Source organism: Pseudopodoces humilis, chromosome 9, assembly GCF_049639895.1.
Source record: "Pseudopodoces humilis isolate 2021_Gansu_Grassland_sample_001 chromosome 9, ASM4963989v1, whole genome shotgun sequence".
Classification (NCBI taxonomy): Eukaryota; Metazoa; Chordata; class Aves; order Passeriformes; family Paridae; genus Pseudopodoces; species Pseudopodoces humilis.
The window spans coordinates 14,508-32,494 of NC_142208.1; the positions used below are offsets into that span (position 1 = coordinate 14,508).

General features: G+C 44.4%; 1 long non-coding RNA gene across 1 annotated transcript; it reads left to right on the forward strand.

Annotated features, from left to right (window-relative positions):
- Nucleotides 1-3,730: 3,730 nt before the first annotated feature.
- LOC148183723 (uncharacterized) lies at nt 3,731-6,406 on the forward strand. Its single transcript, XR_015773292.1, has 3 exons — nt 3,731-3,889; nt 4,966-5,023; nt 5,933-6,406. It is a non-coding gene; the product is annotated as an uncharacterized LOC148183723 (long non-coding RNA).
- The last annotated feature ends 11,581 nt before the right edge of the window (nt 6,407-17,987 follow it).

Here is a 17,987-nt window from a genome sequence, read left to right on the forward strand (position 1 = left end):
GTCTGTTTTTTTTTTCTGACTTGGGTGCTGAGCAGAGGTGAAGCTTCAACATTCATTCATGCTGCCTACTTTTTAATGTCATTTGTCTGTTTTTGGGCAGTATTTATCCTTTAACTCTTGGTTAGGTTTGCTAAAGCCCCAGTTTCCATGGTTCCTGCAGCTCAAGCCATATTTTGTTTTGTCTCACAGTCTCTCATTCCACAGCCCTCCTGGTGACTCACTCAGCATGGAGGAGCAGTAAGGTTTCAGCTGAATCTGCCATGTCCCAGCTGGCAAATAGCCTCTGCTGTTTTTTTGTCATCAGCCAGTAAATACACACCCCCACACCTTGGTCAGAAACAGCTCAGGTATAAAGGCAGAGCTTGAGGTCCTTTTTCTGGAAAGCAAATATTGCCCAATATTCATGTCAAGCTCATCTCAGCGATCTTTTTCATTATCCCATTTAATGTTTCATCAGAGCTGTTTCTTCCTTTATTGGAGCACTTGGTTATTGCTTGAAGTGAAGGCTGTGGATTCATATTGAGCCTTTACCCTTTAAATCTGAGTGAAGTACAAATCATCATTTGCTCGGTTGTCCAATGCTCTTGCAGCTAAGCAGTATAGAAAGGAGCAGGCAGACTTTCCACACTACCATCCGTAACCAGCTAGTTCTGCCATTCAGTTTTTTGTATTTTTCTATAACTATCATGTATTACAGCATGCAAGAGATCTAATCTTTTCATGCAGTGAGCTACCAGCAGTTCACTGGAAAGGTTATTTTTTGTTGCATCACTTTGTACAGGAGATGTAAAATTTCCTAGAGGTGATTTTGGGAGATGCAATCCTTTCATTAAGAGTTAAATCTGAAAACAGTGGGCTGATGTACTGCTACGGGCCAACTGCATGTAAATCTGGGAGGATCTTGTAGTTGCACTCTTGCTTTTCACCAAGACCAGACCATCACAGCAGCTGCAGATGTTTGTGAAAGAAAAAGAGTGTGGCTGAAAAGTAGCAGAGGAGATTTGGAAATCAAGCTGTTTCCAACTCCTGCATACCTGTGTTATGATCCTGAATTATGCCAAGCTCCTTTCAACTTTTTATATTGAACAATGACATATCCTTTCTATACTTGCTACACCCCGAGTAGTCTCCTGCTTTAGGGAACCAGGTGGTATTGGGATGAATAAACCAGAAGACAAAGATGTTGCAGCAATTTTGGTAGCTTTAGGAAGCACAGTATGGCTCTGCCTGGTCCAGTTTGACAGGGTGGGTTCCTACAGTGTTCAGACTCCTGAAAATGTATAGCTTATGGTTTTTCATCTTGGAAAGGAGTGTGTGAAACAATGCTTAGGCAGGGAATAGCAGCCTTGTGATGCTGTTAACGAGAAGGCTGAATAGACTGGCCGATTCCAAGTAACTTTTCCAGCAACTTCAGTCACTCAGGCTGAAAATTCCTCTACTGCTGTTTGTCTGTCAGGAAGCAGTACTGCCAACATTATGCTGAAAGGCTCTGGAAAAAACTGGTGAGTATGCAGGTTTTTTAAAACTCAAAGGGATTCTGCATTTACAACAGCACATGTCTTTGTCATGGCCTCACCTAATTTTCTACCTCCCTGCACCTTTATTCATTACTATCCTATCCATAGTGATGTATGATTGAATTCTCATTCCTGCATACCAGTGTGTGAAGGAAAAGAAAGGGACTGTGGTTTCTATTTCTGGCTCACCTAAGGAAACTAGGATCTGCACACAAAATGAAGCTGTTCCATATATACATACTTGAAGGAAATTTCTCTTTCTTTTCACCATTATGTATCTCGTGATTGGTCAGGTTTGTGAGTGCTGGTGTCAACGTTCAGTGAGAGCTAGCTCTAAATGCTGCTGCAAGGAGCCCAGCAGCAGTGATGTTATTTATACTTAGCTCCTTCTCCCAGCCTTCTGCTGCAGCTCCAGAGTTGTGTCACCTGTTTCAAACCATTTTTGAAAAGCCTTACAACAGTATTGTTTGTACAGATACCTAGTCCTTTTTTAAGGCTGCCTGATCCCATGATTTAATGGCTATGGTATGACAGTTCAGCAGTCTGTCATTGCATTGTGTTCATTTCCTTTATATCCTTTTAGATTGGCTACCTCTTGGTTCCACAGCAGATGTCAATGATGGGAATAATGACAGTGAATAGGAGTGCTTGACCTACAGATACACCCTGCAGTTAATGCTATGTATTTTGTATTGACTGGTTTCTCATTTTCTGAAAATGTACCAGTTATTTTTCTGAGTGGTCACTTTTCCAAGGCCTCTCACTGTTGTATCTGTCACTGTGCTGTGATATAGGTAAGCAGATGGCTCAAAGTGCCTGTGTGAAGTTAGTCCCTCAGCATGAGTGCACTTTTCACTTGTGTTGATAAACCAGCAGCCATGGCCTCGGTGTGGGGTCAAAGTGAGGGAATGATTCTTTCTCCCTGCTCATCACCTGGAGATGATCTGGTAATTCTGAAAAACTACCAGGGCATTCCCCTCTGCCCTCCCCAACAACAAAAATACACACACAAAAAACCCGAAACAAACCACCAAAAACCCAAACAAACGAAACCCAAAAGCACCCAAACACAGGTAACAACTTGGTTTGGAAATAGAAAACAAAGGAAAAACAATGACTTATGCAACAGTTAGTCATGCCAGCTGAGGAATGTATCAGAGCAAAATGTCTGCAGGAGGGCTCCTGCACTTGTGGTCTTAACAAATTGCTGAGGGTATGGTTTGGCTATTTACTATTATTTGTTATCGCTAATCCTAGCGTTCTATCAGGAAGGAAGGAAAAGAATTACTAATGACAGATTTTAGTTAATTTATTGGTGCTGAGACTAATTGTGTGTTCCACGTGTTCATCAGTTTAGCAAGACAACGTTTAACTATCAAATGTTCCTATTACAGTGTCGTTAATTAAACATGATTAAGCTATTGAGTTTACAAACATGCAACTAATTATATATAATTACACATAGTGGCTTTATGGTATGCAGCACGCAAGATAGATGTGGTATTTAAAATGTTTTATATGATTTTGTAGGTCTGCTCTTAGTAAGAAAGTGCCTTATTCTTACACATTGATACATAAATACTCACAGCTTGCTGTGTTTTTAAGCTTAATGGTCTAAGTCTTGCGTGGATTGGCAAAAGCTGGCGGTTCTTTGCTATTTGCATTCCTCTGGGTTTTGACGCTGTGGGATCAGTGTCTGTCGGGAGCTGCAGGTGTTTGGGCGGCCCTCAGGAGCAGCGGCACAGGAGAGCTCGGTGAGGGCGAGGGAAGGGGCCCGTCCCGGGGCACGGAGCTCACACAGGTGCTGGGCACCGTGTGTGAGCCCGGCTTTCATGGCGGGCTCGCTGCTTTTCCCTGAGAGGGAGAGCTGCCTGTGCAGTGCTAGCTGCTGACTTTCAGCCATTGCCAGCGGATGCGGAGAGACCTCCTCCCCTTGAAGCCAGTGCTCTAAAGCAGGGTGGAATCGCTGCACTGAGTAAGGGAGGTGAATGAGTTTCAACAGGTCCCTCCTCTTTTCCCTCTGTGTCACAAAGGGCGGGAGGCGGCCGCCCCGGGTCGGGCCCGCGGCGTGCGGCGGGGCCGGGAACCCACGAGGCAGCGGCGGCCGGGGCCAGCGACCCAGAACGTAGAGGAAGGGTGAGGCACAAGATGGCGGCCGGCGGCCCGGGCACCCACAAGATGGCGGCCGGGGCCTACAATTCGGAGGCCTGCTGCTCTGAGGGTGCTTCACATGTGTCGAGGCTACACAGATGAAAAAAATGAAGCATGTTCAGTCCTTCTTCCCTTGGCATTCAGTTTCATGACCATCCAGTCGGAAATCCTGCAGTAGTATCAGGCAAGCTAGAAATGCATCGTAATACTAGGTAATTCAGGTAAGAAATCATGTCCTTTGCTCCTTAGTCATCAGCGAGCTTTAGTTTAATCATTATTAGTGAAATTAAATGAACATTAGTTAATATATTTAAATAATTTTAATGGTTCTTTTTCAATTGGTAGTTTATTTTATACTGACAAAGGCGTTTTTTCTTGTTGTTTTTGTGTGCTGATGTATACATCCAAGTGGGAAAACAAACCGTTCCTTCTCTAATGGAAGCTTATGCAGACATCTAGTGCCAGAAAGCACTACTCAATAGCAGTATTAAAACTGTAATAGCTTTGTAACTGCCATGGGTTTCTGTAAACTGGGAGCGCACTGTGTGAAGCGAACTGTTTTTAGTTTTCCTGTCCTGCACTTGAGGTGGAATTTTGCCTTGAGTTTTCCTGTCCTGCTAAGGACGGTCATTCTGGGCTGTCAGATACAGCCGTGAGGAGCAGTGTGGCTGTGCCGGGTGAGTGCCAGCCTTAAAGATCTCTTGTTTGGGGAGAAAAGCCTTTCATCCTATCTTGTGGATAATCTAGAGGTGGCCCTTGGGTGGAGCAGGCTTTGCTCTTGCCCCTGGCTGTGCTGGGCTCCTGTCCTTTGTTCCTGGTAGTCAGTAGAGGAATAATCTCTGTTCTGAGAGCCTGGAAATGGCTCTAAAAAGTTGAACCTTTTTTACTCTGTCTTCTGTAAGCAATAGATTACAATGAAATAAGAAAGAAGGAAAATGAAGTTTTATCATGTGCCTTTCAGGCAGTTTTTATACTTGTCTCTAACAAGTTTAAAAGAGAAAAAAAATACTGAGTAAGTATCTGTTTTTTGCTTCAGGGCTCTTGAAAGTTAGTCAATCAATTTGTGCCCTAAGCCATGTTAGCTTTTTGGTTCAAGGGGGCTTGGGAAAAACTCACTTGGCTTTTCTGACTTTGGAGAAAACGATGGGGCTAGGAGTAACTACGGAGAGTTGTTTGCCTGTGCCTTGATGGGATTAAGATGGGGTGATGTGCCATGACTAGGATGGTGTTTTCTCTGTTTTTAATTGACCATTGCAGATTGTGAACAGCCCATTAACTAATGTGTTTGTGTCTTTAGGCTGCTGCTGAGTGGTTGATAGTCTCTTCATCTTGCATTTGTTACCAAAAAGCTTCAGGTAATTTGAGGGAGTTTGGGGAAAGCACCAAAAGGCAGAAAGGTGCGCTTTCTTGTGCTTATTAATATGGAACTATAACGTGAAGGCTTTGTTCAAAGCTATTAAAATGCATAGACTTTCAGTGGAACAGCAAGTGTGACCTCTGGCTTTGGGACAGCGGAGGGGAGATCTGGCTGGCTTTGAGAAAAGAGCCTGATGATTTTGGCTTCTCTGTCAGTAATGTGGAGGATGAGGGCTTCTCCCCAGCCTGAGTGTGAGCCATGACCCTTCATAGTGCCCCACTGAGATGTAAAGATGGCTGTTTGCATTCAGGTAGTTTATTAGTTTTAGGTGTTAACAACATTAAGGTTTTCCATTTATCTTAGTACGCATGCATCAGTGTGTGTAGCAGGATTTAGATGGTTTTTGTGTGGAGGGTTTTTCTCTGCTAAAAACCCCACAGACAAGCACATTCCCCAGGCAGCCACAATTTTTCCCCCTGAATTTTTAAAATCCATTTAAGGAGCCTGTTTATCTAGTCTGGAATAAGTTTCTCCAGATGGAAGGGATCCTCCTGTCTGGCCTCTGTACTCCCTCTGAGCTGCTGGTCCCATCTTGTTGTGATGGCAGCCGGGCTGTGCTGGCAGCAGGAGTGCCTTCCCCCTGCCACAGAGGGGATGCCCTGACACCTTCGCAGGCAGGCCGGAGTTACTTGTGGTTACAATTAATAACTCTTCCAAAGTGTGCATTTGGTCTGCTTTGCTCTATACCCTAATTGCATTAATTCCAGTGAAAAATTGTGAAAGGATTGTGCGATGGAACGGGGAGAAAAAGCAAAGTTTCCAAACGGGATTCAGCTTCGAGTTCTGGTTTACTGCTTTGAGAAGGGAACCCCTGCTCTGCCTCACCCGGGTTTCTTCTCTGTTGCAGGTTTATGGCTTTGTCTGTTGGATGACGTGTGTGACAGCTGGACTGGTGTTTTTAATCTTGCTTGTTTACAGTGTGTGGCCCCCTTTCCCTCCCAGAGAAGCTGCTGCCTGGTTTCATGAAGCTTTGGTGCTGAGGTGTATATGCTGGTGCTCACTGCTTTTGTCCACGTGAGGTCTTTGCCTTCAGGTTTCTGGGGCCAGCTTAGTGGTGGAGCAAGCTGAAGATCATGTTTGCCCAAAGCCTGTTAGAACAGAGGAGAGAAAGGAAAAAGAAAGTACAGGAACATGCATGAAAACCTTGAAGAAACTCTAGTGAAGCCACTTAATGACCGAGGAAAGGGTAAAAGATGAGTAAAAGATGAAAGAAAATTACTTAAGAACACAAAGTAAGTGACCATAAAATGCGTGTTTATGTGTAAACGTATTTGTGAAGGCTCGCCCTCTGCTTCCAGTATGTGGTTAATAAAGAACGCCTCAAGACGGTTTTTGTTCAGTTGTGATTATAACCAGGTTTGTTTAAGCAGAGAGAGAAGAAATGGGGAAAAAATAGACAAAATGAAAGCACCTGACTGTAGCAGGCAGTGAGGGTGGGAAGGAGCCAGCTGATGGCAGTTTGGCCTCTTGTGCACCGAGCCAGAGGGTGGTTTTGCCCTTGATGTCCCAAAGGAGATTGTGTCACCGATCCATGCCGGGGATGCTTTTTCATAATTACTCTGAAAGTAACGGGACTTGATCACAGGCCCAGGAGAGCGTATGGAGACGACATGCATGTGCTTTAGTCCTTACTTTGCCTTTAGGAGGCATGAGGCGCCGGGGCAGCCGCGGCGCTGAGGAGAGGCTGGGCCTGCCCCAGGCTGGGCGCGGCCCGTTCCAGCAGCCCGGTGGCTTGGACCTCACCCGGCCCCTCAGCCACGGGAGGTGAGCGGGACAGAGCGCTGCCAGGAGCGGCACAGGAGCTGGGAGTGAAGGAGAGACACGAGCTGGGGGAAAAAGGGTAAGAGAGTAATTTATTTTCGTTTCTAACCACCCGAATCTCATTTCACTGGTAAGAAATAACATGAGTTTTCCCCAAGTTGTATCTGTTGTGCCTGAGATGGCAATTGGTAAGGGAACTCCCTACCTGTATCAGTGTTTTTATCTTCACCCATCAGTTTTTTCACCGTGTTTTCTCCCCTGCTTTGCTGAGGAGGGTGAGTTAGAGAGTGAGTAGGCAGGCATTTGGCAGCTAGCCGTGGTCGACCCACCACAGAGAAATACTTAAATGATCTTTAAAGCATCTTGTGGGGGGGGATTAGAAGTAGTAGTTCTGGTGTTGACCACTGTGGGATCTCTTGTGCTCTCCAGCATGCTGGTCACAAGGAGCTGCCCTGAGGACTGCTTTCCAGGTGTATCAGGAGCAACAGTGGGAATTGTACCACACAGCAGCCCCCACACATACTTAGATATTAAATTGCCTCCCCTGAAGCAATGAGTGGATCACTTACATATTTATTAATGTGTACTTCCTAAAAAGTATTTCTTCTCAATTTTTAAAATTTATATATTTGCAACAGGTGGTTTTGGGCCAGCTTTTTGCTGCCTCTGGAAGAAGAGAACCACAAGCAACAGCGTGTAGCAGAAGAGGTGACAGTTCTGCCATAATTCATGCCAGATTGGTAAGGTCAGAGAAAGAAGGTGCAAAGCACACAGATGCTGTTAGCCATCAGGGTTTGTGTATTTGAATATGCACAGTTCACTTGCACAAGGGACAGCAACTGCTACAAATCCAGAGCTTTAACCTGGCAGGTCTCTCTTGGCTGTGTCTCCGCTGAGTTTGGTGGTATTTTAATAGGTCTTGGGTGTGTGAATGAGAACAGGATGTGACCTGCTCTTAAACAAACACAGAGCAGTTAAACATTAATTGTGGAAAGAACGATCCTTACTGTTGTCTGGCTTGTGATGTTTGGTACCCAGGGGTGTGCAGCAGCTTCTGCTTGGAAATGGGAACACTAAATCAGGGAGCACATTTTGTGGAAACTGCAGGTGGCAGTAGGGGCTAAGTTTTGCAGAAAAAAATGTTTTAAACTGCTGTTCTCCACAGTAACTTGGTTTATGACAAAAATTGGAATGTCTGCAAGGGCCTTCTCTTAAAGGCAACACTCCGTGTTTTTGGGGACTTGTTCCTTTTGGGTGCGGTGTTTTCAGTAAGTGTAATGACACTTTCTGCTCCCTTTGGAATGTTCTGCATTGCTTCTCCCTGTAGTGGAGGGGCTTCTAGTGTTTATTTCACAGCATTTGCAGTGCTCTATAGGTGCTGATTGAGCTATGCTTTATTTACTGTGTTCCAACTGAGTAAGTAATGTGGTGTATTGCTTACATTTGCCACAATCAAAATTGTGTCTCTTTTCTAATTTAAGCAGTGGGTTGATTGCTCTGAGTTAACTGTAGCCCTTTGAAATACTGTGTTCCTAAACACAGAAAGACTGTGAACATACCTGAGTGAACTTAAATACAGGGCATTTTAGCAGTCTCAGTTTGGTTTCTGGTCACTGAGATGACTTAATTTCAGCGGTTAGCAAAGAAATAATGATCAGACTGTTATTCCTGTGCCATATGTATTTTTGACTTAGGAGTTAGTTACCTGTCATCAAGTGGTTTCTCCTTTAGGGCGTGCATTTATTTGTCTGGTTCAGTCCGAGTTAAGACTGTATTTAGGTTTATTGCACACCATGGGGAACTTGAGAGACAGAGTACTCAAATGAAGGTGGGCTCGTGTGGTTCAGGCAGCTCATTGTATGGACAGACACATGCCAGTGTGCCCTGTGTATGCTGCGATCAGCTGGCAGGGTATGTTATGTGCATGAGTGTATTTTAAGTTAGGTTACTCTGTCTTATGATTAATCTGTAAAAACTTTCCCAGACATCTGAAGTTACTGTTTCTAAGTCCTGAGGTGAGGCTTAGTACAGACAAATCAGTGTTTAAAAAATATTAATTGCTGTTAGTGATAAAGTTGTACCATAATGAGTGAAATTCCCAGAGAGATTGATGCTGATGAGGCAGGGTCAATTCAAAATTTGCAGTAAGTGTTCTTGGTAGCATGTTTTCCAATTAAAAAGCAATAGCAACGTACTTAGATGTATTGCTGGGAATGAAATACTTTCCTAGAGCTAATTGCTTTTGTTGGTAGTTTTTCAGATGTACACTAGAAAGACGACAAGATAGTTTGGACTGTGAAGGCTCATCCATGTTTTGAGAGCCTTCCTTGGCACAAAGTACTCTGATGTTGTTTTTCCCCCTTGTGCTTCATCCTTGGTGCTGAGTGTTGGTTACAAGCTGTTTATCTGCATCTATCCTGCCCCTGGTAGGAGCAGGAGTGTCAGGGAATGCCTGTACGGGGGCCAGTGCTGCTGGAGAGCACATCCCAACCCCCACTGGGAAATAGCAGCGTGCACTACGATGTACTACTGTATTACCTATTAAAAAGTGATTATTTAGGGCATGTAGAGAAGAGAGCACCTTATAAATTAAGCAAAGAACAAGATGCATTTTAATAACTGTTCCTGTGTAATGGGAGCTCTTGGAGTGTGCGTATAGTGCTTTACTGTCAGTATGCTGCTGTTGGGGAGGATTCCAGGGAGGGGGCTCAGAAGGGAAAAAGGTGTTCTGTGCACATATTCAGTCACAGTTTAAACATAATTAAGTCAAGCTGCAGACATGAGCCCTTCCTATTCCCTTTCCACAAACATTTGTCTGAATTTATTTGGCTGAATGTCTAGTGAGAGCAAATGCCAAGGTTGTGCTGCCTGCCCTGAGTGCCAGACTTGACTTGTGTGGGGGAATGTGCCCATACTTGTCAAATCGAGGGAGAAGAGTAGAGTGCCCTGTAATTTACCTTGACAATTATAATCAAAGCCACACAGTTCAAATGACGAATGTTTGATCTTCTGAGCTTATAATAAACACAGAGAAGAAACACCCCAGAAGCTATTTTATTGAATAAATTTAAATAATGCATTAATTTTAGAAAATAATTGCATATAAGTAAATGGCTAAGTTAATCAAAGTATTAATTTGTTGAGCTCTTAGGGATATGTTAAACACTTAAATAATCTGTAAATATCACATTTGGCATGTGCAGATTTACCACAAAATGCAAGTTGGATGTAGTGGATGAACAGCAGAAGAGAGACTAAGCAGATATGTTTTAATGATGCTTGATGGAGGCCAGTAATCATCAGGTTTGGGAATGGTGTAGGAAATTGCCCAATTTCAGTTTCAGGCCATCAGTTAACGCCTATTTCCTTCAAGACCAAGCACTTGGTATTGACTCCCAGTCCATGCCGTGCATGGAGATGTGCTGGCGAGACACAGCCTTTTGGCAAAACTTCTTGCCTGTAGTAAGTGAAATGCAAGGTGTGTCTGTTTATAAAGCATCCTGACTGTGCAGTTTAGCTAGAAAAGGGAGAGGTGCCACTGGCATATGGAATCCCCCTGCAGTGGGTGCCAGAGGTGAAGGGAGGCTGGGTGAGGCAGCAGATCCCTCTGCTGGGCCCAGCAGTGGTGAGCAGGACCCATGCAGCGCAGGCAGGTCCGGATGGAGCTTTCCAGAGGCTTCCCGAGGAGCTATGGGAAGTTACAAACTGAATTTAAGGTGGATCTGTAGGAAATGTGGGTCTGTTGGCAGAGGTTGAGGTCTGACACCAAGCTCTGGTGGCCTTTGCTGTTGTTTGGCCACCCCTCGCATTTCATCAGGCTGCGCAGGATCACTGCAGCTCTGCTGAACAAAGAGTGGTGGTATCATGCCTACACAAATGGCAGGGCAGAAAGTGGGTGTTTAAAGTTGAAGTTAATACTCCTCTGGTCCTGCTGTGCCTGCTTTGTGTATGTGATACATTCATGGGGAGAAGTGCTGTGTTCTTTCCCTAGAGTGACAGGAGATTTTAATTTCTTACAAAGTATCAGTCTTGATCTGATTTACTTATTTCTATCCCGGCATGTGGCTCTGGTGTGGGTATTAACAGTCTCACAGCAGTCTTAAGTAGGCTCAATGAAATTAATGTGAGTATTAGTCAAAAACTGTCAGACAATTTTCCTAGGCTGTACTCTGACAAGAGTTGTGGTTGGGAAATTATGATTTTCTTTTGTTGTTTCATTTCACTTAATACTGATGTGTGGGGCGATATATATGGTGGTTATTTTTTAGAGTAGATTCTTTATCCTGATTCAGTCAGAGACTGGAGTCTGGTATTTGTATTAAATATTGTATCAAGTGATTTGCAGTACCTGTGGGGTTTAGCGGGATAAGAGCTATTTGTTTTTACTCAGAAACCTGTGGTTCCTTTAGTTAGGCCTTTGGATTGCTTTTATGCTTCATTCTCACAGGAGAAATGCAAATGCTGCTGCAAAATTATATTTTGATTACAGACAAAGACACCAAAAAAACCTAACAGAGGAAATTAGGTTTGCCTGCTTTTTGCCAGATTTATTTTGAAGAATAGAAATTATGTTCCATTGCCCTCCTGCTGAGGAAACAGCACGCAAAAGCTTGGATGAGACACGCAGCTATGCAGCCACTGTTAGCCTGGGCTTTGGTGGTCCAGTCCTGTAGGATCTTAGAGAGAGACACCCCAGGTACAGCAGGACCTAATGGAGGTTTTGGGTGGGGTGTCTGGAAACCAGACTCTGCACGTGCAGAATGCGAAGAAGCCAGCCCATGAGTTCTGGTTGTGGACTGGCTGAGATGCTGGGCAGCTGATGCAGCTGAAGGGGGCTGTGTCTGAGCAGGTGAGGAGGGAGCTGGCTGGGAGTCTTGCCCAGGACTCTTCCCATGAGCAGGAGCCAGCAGGCTCCAAACGAGCTCCCTATGGCTTCCCCTTCATTTTGGTGGTGGTTCTCACTTCTTGCCCAGCCCCACTGTGGTGCGGGGGAAGACTCTGTGTGGCCTCCCCATGCTTCCTGCACACAACCATCTGTTCCTCTTTGGTTTCTTTGTTGTCACTGGTGAAAGTAAATTCATGGATTTAATGCTGTACCCCCTGGTGGGGTGGGGGGGTATGTGACCCTGTCCTTGGGCAAGGGTATTGCTCTCTGGTCCTTGTGACACTGTCTGGGTGTGATGCTGGTTACTTCCCTGGCTTTCTTCTGTCAGTATAATAGATGGCCACTGAAATTCAGGTGGGCCCCTGAAGCTGACACAGGAGGTATATTACATTATGGACTGACCTCTTGCACCTTAGGTTATTTCCTTATTCCTTCAGAACAGCTGTTTTGTTCTGTCCTGCATTTCCTGAGGAAGAACAAGAAATAATCAGAGCATTTTGTGGAGGAAAAAAGGGCCTCTTAGCCTATTCAAAGACATGCAAACTCCATTTCATTTTGTCTTACAAATAATCACTGGAAAAGTTCCACAGTCTGCTTTTTTTTTTTTTTTTTTGTTATCTGGTGCATGAGGAACAGAAAGCAGTACATTTAATGTTATATTCTTAAATGTGCTGGCATTTATCTATTTAGCCATGTTTACTGGAGTAATTACAAGTCAGATTAGGTGTGATGCTTGCTGACCTTTAAAAAAGGGCCCAAAACAAAAGACAAAATGGCATTTACAAATGTTATGCTGAACAGACCTTCAACTCATGATCTCAGAATTTATTCATATAAGGAAAGTAAAAGACTTAATGGAGACGAAAGGTATTCTGATATGTCCCAGTAAAAAATTCAGCTTAAATGACTTGGAAAGAAAAAAACCCAATGCAATTTTCTTCTGTAGTAACTAAGGGGAAGAAAAACAATCCTCCAATTACAGTTTTGAAAAATACAGAATAATCAGTGCTTGCAGCAAAATTACGATTCCCCTGGTATTTTTCAGTTGTGGCTTAACTGTTAAACCCTGATTAACTTAAATACAAGTTTGTTATTTAAATATGAAAGTAACTTATGGGTAGCACAAGATAGAAATTGGAACCCAAAATACTCATATTGGCTATTTATCTACTGCTTGCCTTCCATGGAAGAAATTAATTTTAGCACTTGGATATTTTCATGCATTTTGTAGGATGGTTTTATACAATTTCTATGGAGAAAGTGTTTATTTCCAAGTTACACCTCATACACTGAAGAAATTTCTCCTCAGTGGCATTGCAAGCATTACCTGTTGAAGTTCCATGGAAACCCTGCATTCCTGCCCTGCCTGGTGGCTGCCCCATCCCCTTCCTGGTGTGAGCAAAAATTCTCTTCCCATCACAGAGGACTGCAGCTGGGGGCCCCTTCAGTTCCACTTTTTGGGGCAGCTTGTGCCCATGGACGAGTGTGAAACCTGGGCAATTTGGGTAGCTGGAGAAACTCCTGCTACTTTTAATTTGAGCTGAGGCCGGGGGTTTGCCACAATGGGGTGGCAGTGCTCCTCTGAGGATGGCTATTGGCAAACACTGGCAGATGTGGGATGACTCTATTCCAGAATAGAAAAATTTGCCCAGGTGTCAATATTGCCAGAAGTCATCCCCTGCATCTGTCCCTGTCAGGTAGTTTGGTTATGGAGATGGGCTTGGTTTTATCTCCCCTGAGCATCCATATGTATTACAGAGGGATCTTAGTAGTTTTCCTCCATCAGGTGTCTTTTCGGCATGGATCCTGTGCATGTGTGTTCCCTTTGGAATGCTTTCATAGCATGGACACAAAAGCAAACATTTTGGCTGGGCACCAGAACTATCATGCAGGTTTTAATCTTAATAATTACTTTTAGACTCTTTTCCCCACACCACCTGTTGTGGGCTGCAATTTCTTCTTCCCTTTTACTAGGAACACTGCAACTGCTTTGTCACTGGTGTAATTTCTGTCCCAAAGGCTCACTCTCTTACTGTCCTTTGGATAAGCTTCTGCCCCAGCCCTGCATGTACAAAACTGTATATGCTCACCTCAGTGTTCTACAGACTCTCCTCTGTGACCAGCTGCATTTCGGTGGTGCTATCAGATATATTCCAAGACAACTGGCTGTTTTGCTTTTCCAGGGGTCTCACCCTGCCATTCCCATTGAGGCTTAGTCAAGGAGGGACAGTGTGCTGTGGGACAGCATGCTGACTGGCAATAGCCCAATATCTGAGTTACAAGTCTCAGGGTCTCTTTTTCGTCAAGCAGGATCCTCTTGTTTCTCAAAAATAATTCATAATCAAAAGTTCATTTGGATTGCTTGAATATTTCACTTTTGGGCTTACTGTTTGACAGAAAAGTGGGTTCAGTGATACCCACTGGTAGTAGCTTGCAGTAAGTTTTGAAAAATGGCTCTTGCTTGGCATTTCTTTTTTGTTGCGTATCCCAGGTGTGCTGCTTTGTCCAAGTGCCCACAGCTGAGGATTATGGACATTGCAGTAGCAAAGCCTAGCAATTATACCCCTTTCCTGTGCCAGCCCAGAAGCTTATCTCCTTGTCCCTTTGTTTCTCTTCTGTGTCCCCTGATAAAAAGGAAAATGCCCCTGGCGTGTTATCTTGGCTTTACCTTTTAAAAGTTCTGCATGGTTTTTTAAACATGGACAGAATTTTCCATGGTTAGCTGGAGCCACATGTCATGTCTGCAGGACCTCTGTCCTGAGGCAGACACTGGATTAATGTCTCTCACACAAATTTAAAGGCACATGCAGAGAGGGACAGCAGATCAATGTTTAATTATGCAAATAGTCTTCTAAGCTTTAATATTAAACTGGCATAGACCTGTCAAAACAGCAGTGCTGAGGACAGGCCGCAATTGAGCTGCTGTGCCTCAGTGCTGCATTACTGCAAGGGGGCACGGTGCATGTGGCTGCAGGAGGTCAGGGTCTGGCTGCAGCTCCTGGCATTGCTGGAGAGCTGTCCAGAGAGCTGAGCTGCCCCCAGCTCCTGCTCACAAAGGCAGAGATGAAGTTCCTGGGTGAAAACCCAGTGTATGGGTCTGGCTGTAGGATGGCTTTGTACCGTGTTTTTTAAAGCTCTCTGTGTTAGTTCAGGCTGTGCATGGCTCACCTGATGTGGATGTATGAAGGCACTTGTCTCTAGTGCTCTCCTGGCAGCTGTGGCTGCAGTCACTTGCCTGGTGAGGGCTGTGAAATGAGAGCTACTGCACTCTGACAAGCCTGTGCTTGGTCAGCTGTTTGTCATGAGGAGCTCTTTTTATTGTGCTGGACTTGATGAGCTTATGTGGGAATCCAGCTACGAAATTTCCTCTTGGTGAGTGCTTTGCCAGGAGGATGGAAGTCAGCTCCCTTCCTTGCAGGGCTTCTCTGCAGTTTCTGGGCACTCCCTTGGAGTCCATGGAGGAACTAGGCTTTCTGGAGGATGCAGATTTGGATGCACAAGTGTTATGATGATGCAAGAAAACTGCACCCAGTTGCCAAACTTGACATGCTTTAAAACAGTTTTTCTTAACTCTTTAATATGGCACGTTTTCTGTTTTAATTCAGACCTTCATGGCACCACTCATACTTCTGCTCATTTTATCCCTTTGTATTGACATCCCTGTGTCTCACCAAAATGCTGCTAAGCCCCAGGAATTGCATTACAATGAAGTTTTAAGAAAGCACATTTATATATATTTTTCCATTTAATTTCTACTTTTTTCCATCGGGGGTTCCCCCCAAGCTTTGGTTCTTTAGCACAGTGCAGTGGCAAGGCACATAGTTAATATAGCTGATGTGTTCCTCCTAAAAGGGTGGTGTTGAAGCTGTGTGGCTCTCCCTTTCCTGTGCTGATTTGTGGGACCTTTTCTGCTGTGGTTGTTTCCACTGTTTCATTTTTAGAGCCTGCTGGATCCTCATGTGGGTGAGCAGAATTGCTCAGCTGTGAGATCCTCTGGGGGATAAGGTAGAGAGGGTGCTTTTCTGATATCCTGTTTGCTTGGTGGTTGTGTTCAGCAAGACTCTTGCCTTGCATTGTTAAGATAATGAAGGAGGAAGAGGAATATTGCCTGCTGCTGTGTTAGATTAGGTAATGATTTTCTAGCTCTCACAAGCTGTATCAGGTTTGTCTCAGTGCCCACACAGTGCCTTGTTTCGCTATCAAAAGAAAGTCTTGAATTATGCAAAGAGTAAGGTACGAGCAGCAGAGCTACTGCCGAGCATGGTTTTACATTGCTTCCATTGAATATTCATTGTAATCGAAGATCACAACTTTGTTTTTTGGAGTTACAATATTTTTTTGGTAGCTTAGACAATTCCAGCCTACACGGTATGTATTGATAGAAATAACTGACAGCTCTGTTGCTCTAGAGCAATGGGTTTTTAGGCAGTAGGCAGAGGAAATGAAAACACAAGTTATGTGGTATTTCAGGTACAAAACCAGGCACTTCAAAGCGTTCATTCTTGTTCTTTGCCAACTCTTAGTCCAGAAGTCTTTGCTCTTGATGCAGTTCAAAGCCAGCAGATGAGCGAAGGCATTCCTATACACAAACCGAGATAACTGAGTTTAATTACCATCCACTATGTTTCTGAGGTACCCATCTGAGGTATTTATTATGAGAAGAGCTGTCACGAGGTGCTTGGTAGAAAATGAGAATAGTTGTCAGTGCAGGTTTGTAGAAATGTCTCATACTTAAACACTTGCTGGGGAGGGGGAGGCTGGCTGTGTAATGAAAACACAGCCAAAGTATCTGGTTGTGAAGGGGGATAGGTAGAAATGAAGTACAGCCAGGATTTGCTTGTTTGCTTTTATAATATATACTAAGGCACCTGCTTCTCCTTTGGGGTCTGCATGTTTCATTAGGAGGGTTTTATGGTAGAGAGGGAAGGTAATTGAAAAACATTTTGGCTTGTGACAATGAGCTCTTCCCTCTAACACAATCGTATTCTGCTGTTTTCGCTCTCAGCTTGCTGACAAGGTGATAAAAGGTAGGGTGTTGTGTGTGCCTTGGTAAATAGTGCCTCACTTCCAAAGGTAGGTAGATAATTTAAACAATGCTCTGCTTGAGAAGGAGGGGACAGAGTGGTGAAGCTTTAACATGCTGATACAGGGAGAGGGGGATTGATGTTTAACCAGGGTGATTCAGGGGATAGAAAGGATATGAAAGCTGGATTTCTGTGGGTCCCATTCTGTTTGGCCCAAGGTGTGGGACAGTTTCAGTGGCTTTTGAGGCTGCCAGTGAAATCTGTGCTGAACTGCTGCTTCTGACTGGGGTGCCAGCCCTAGGGAGCAGCTGCTTGAAGGAGGCTCTGAGGATAGGAGGGAATGTTAATTTGGGGATTTTGATCTTTCTGGTGGTGGTTTTGTGTGAAGTAGTGGTATCACAGTGAAGTATAAAAGGCAGCACTGGTGGTTGCTTTCCTTGTTGCTGTTGAAGGAGGATGAGATCTAAGGAAGGATTAGGGATTACATTTCTTTTTGATGTTTGGTGGTAGCTGAAAGCTTTGACTGCAACTCCATCACATCAACAAATGGACATATGTGAAAGTGAGGAAGAATATAGATGTTAGAAGAACAAGCATATGGAGAAAGCAGAGGGGGCAGGAGGGGGAGGGATTAACAGATGGGAGGTAGAAAAATAGTGAGCGAGGTGGAAGGGGAGGAAAAGCCTTTCTGCCAGACACATCCCCTTTTCCATTCCCTTGGAGAGGCTGTTCCCCAGCGAGGAGCTTGGGTACCGGCAGATGGCAGCTGCGACACAGGAGATGGGGTTTGCCAGGTTTCAAACAGCAAAATAAAGACCAGTATGAATTCACAGGGAAAATCCAGCCCCATTTCTCAGTCAGCAGTCTGTGTCTGTCTGTGCTGCTGGGTCCCTGTTGCAAAAGGGCTTCTAGAGAGCAGAGCTGATCATCAGACCAGGGGCTGTGATGCTTCTCTGTCAGGGCCAGAAAGGAACCACTGCTACATCCTCATAATCCACTTGGTTCAAACAGCTGAGAAAGCAGAGGAGATGGGGCACTGCTTCCCAGGTGGCTGATGGCTGTGGCATGGAGAATGAGTTAGGGAAATACAAATGCTTAAAGAGCCTGCAAGGTTTCACTGTTCAAACCTAAATCCTTTCAGCTGGTCACTGGGTGTAGCCCTATTGTTGATGGCTGTAACTGGGCCCAGGCAATGATACATCCATGGTGGCTTGGAAAAGCCCTTAGGGGAG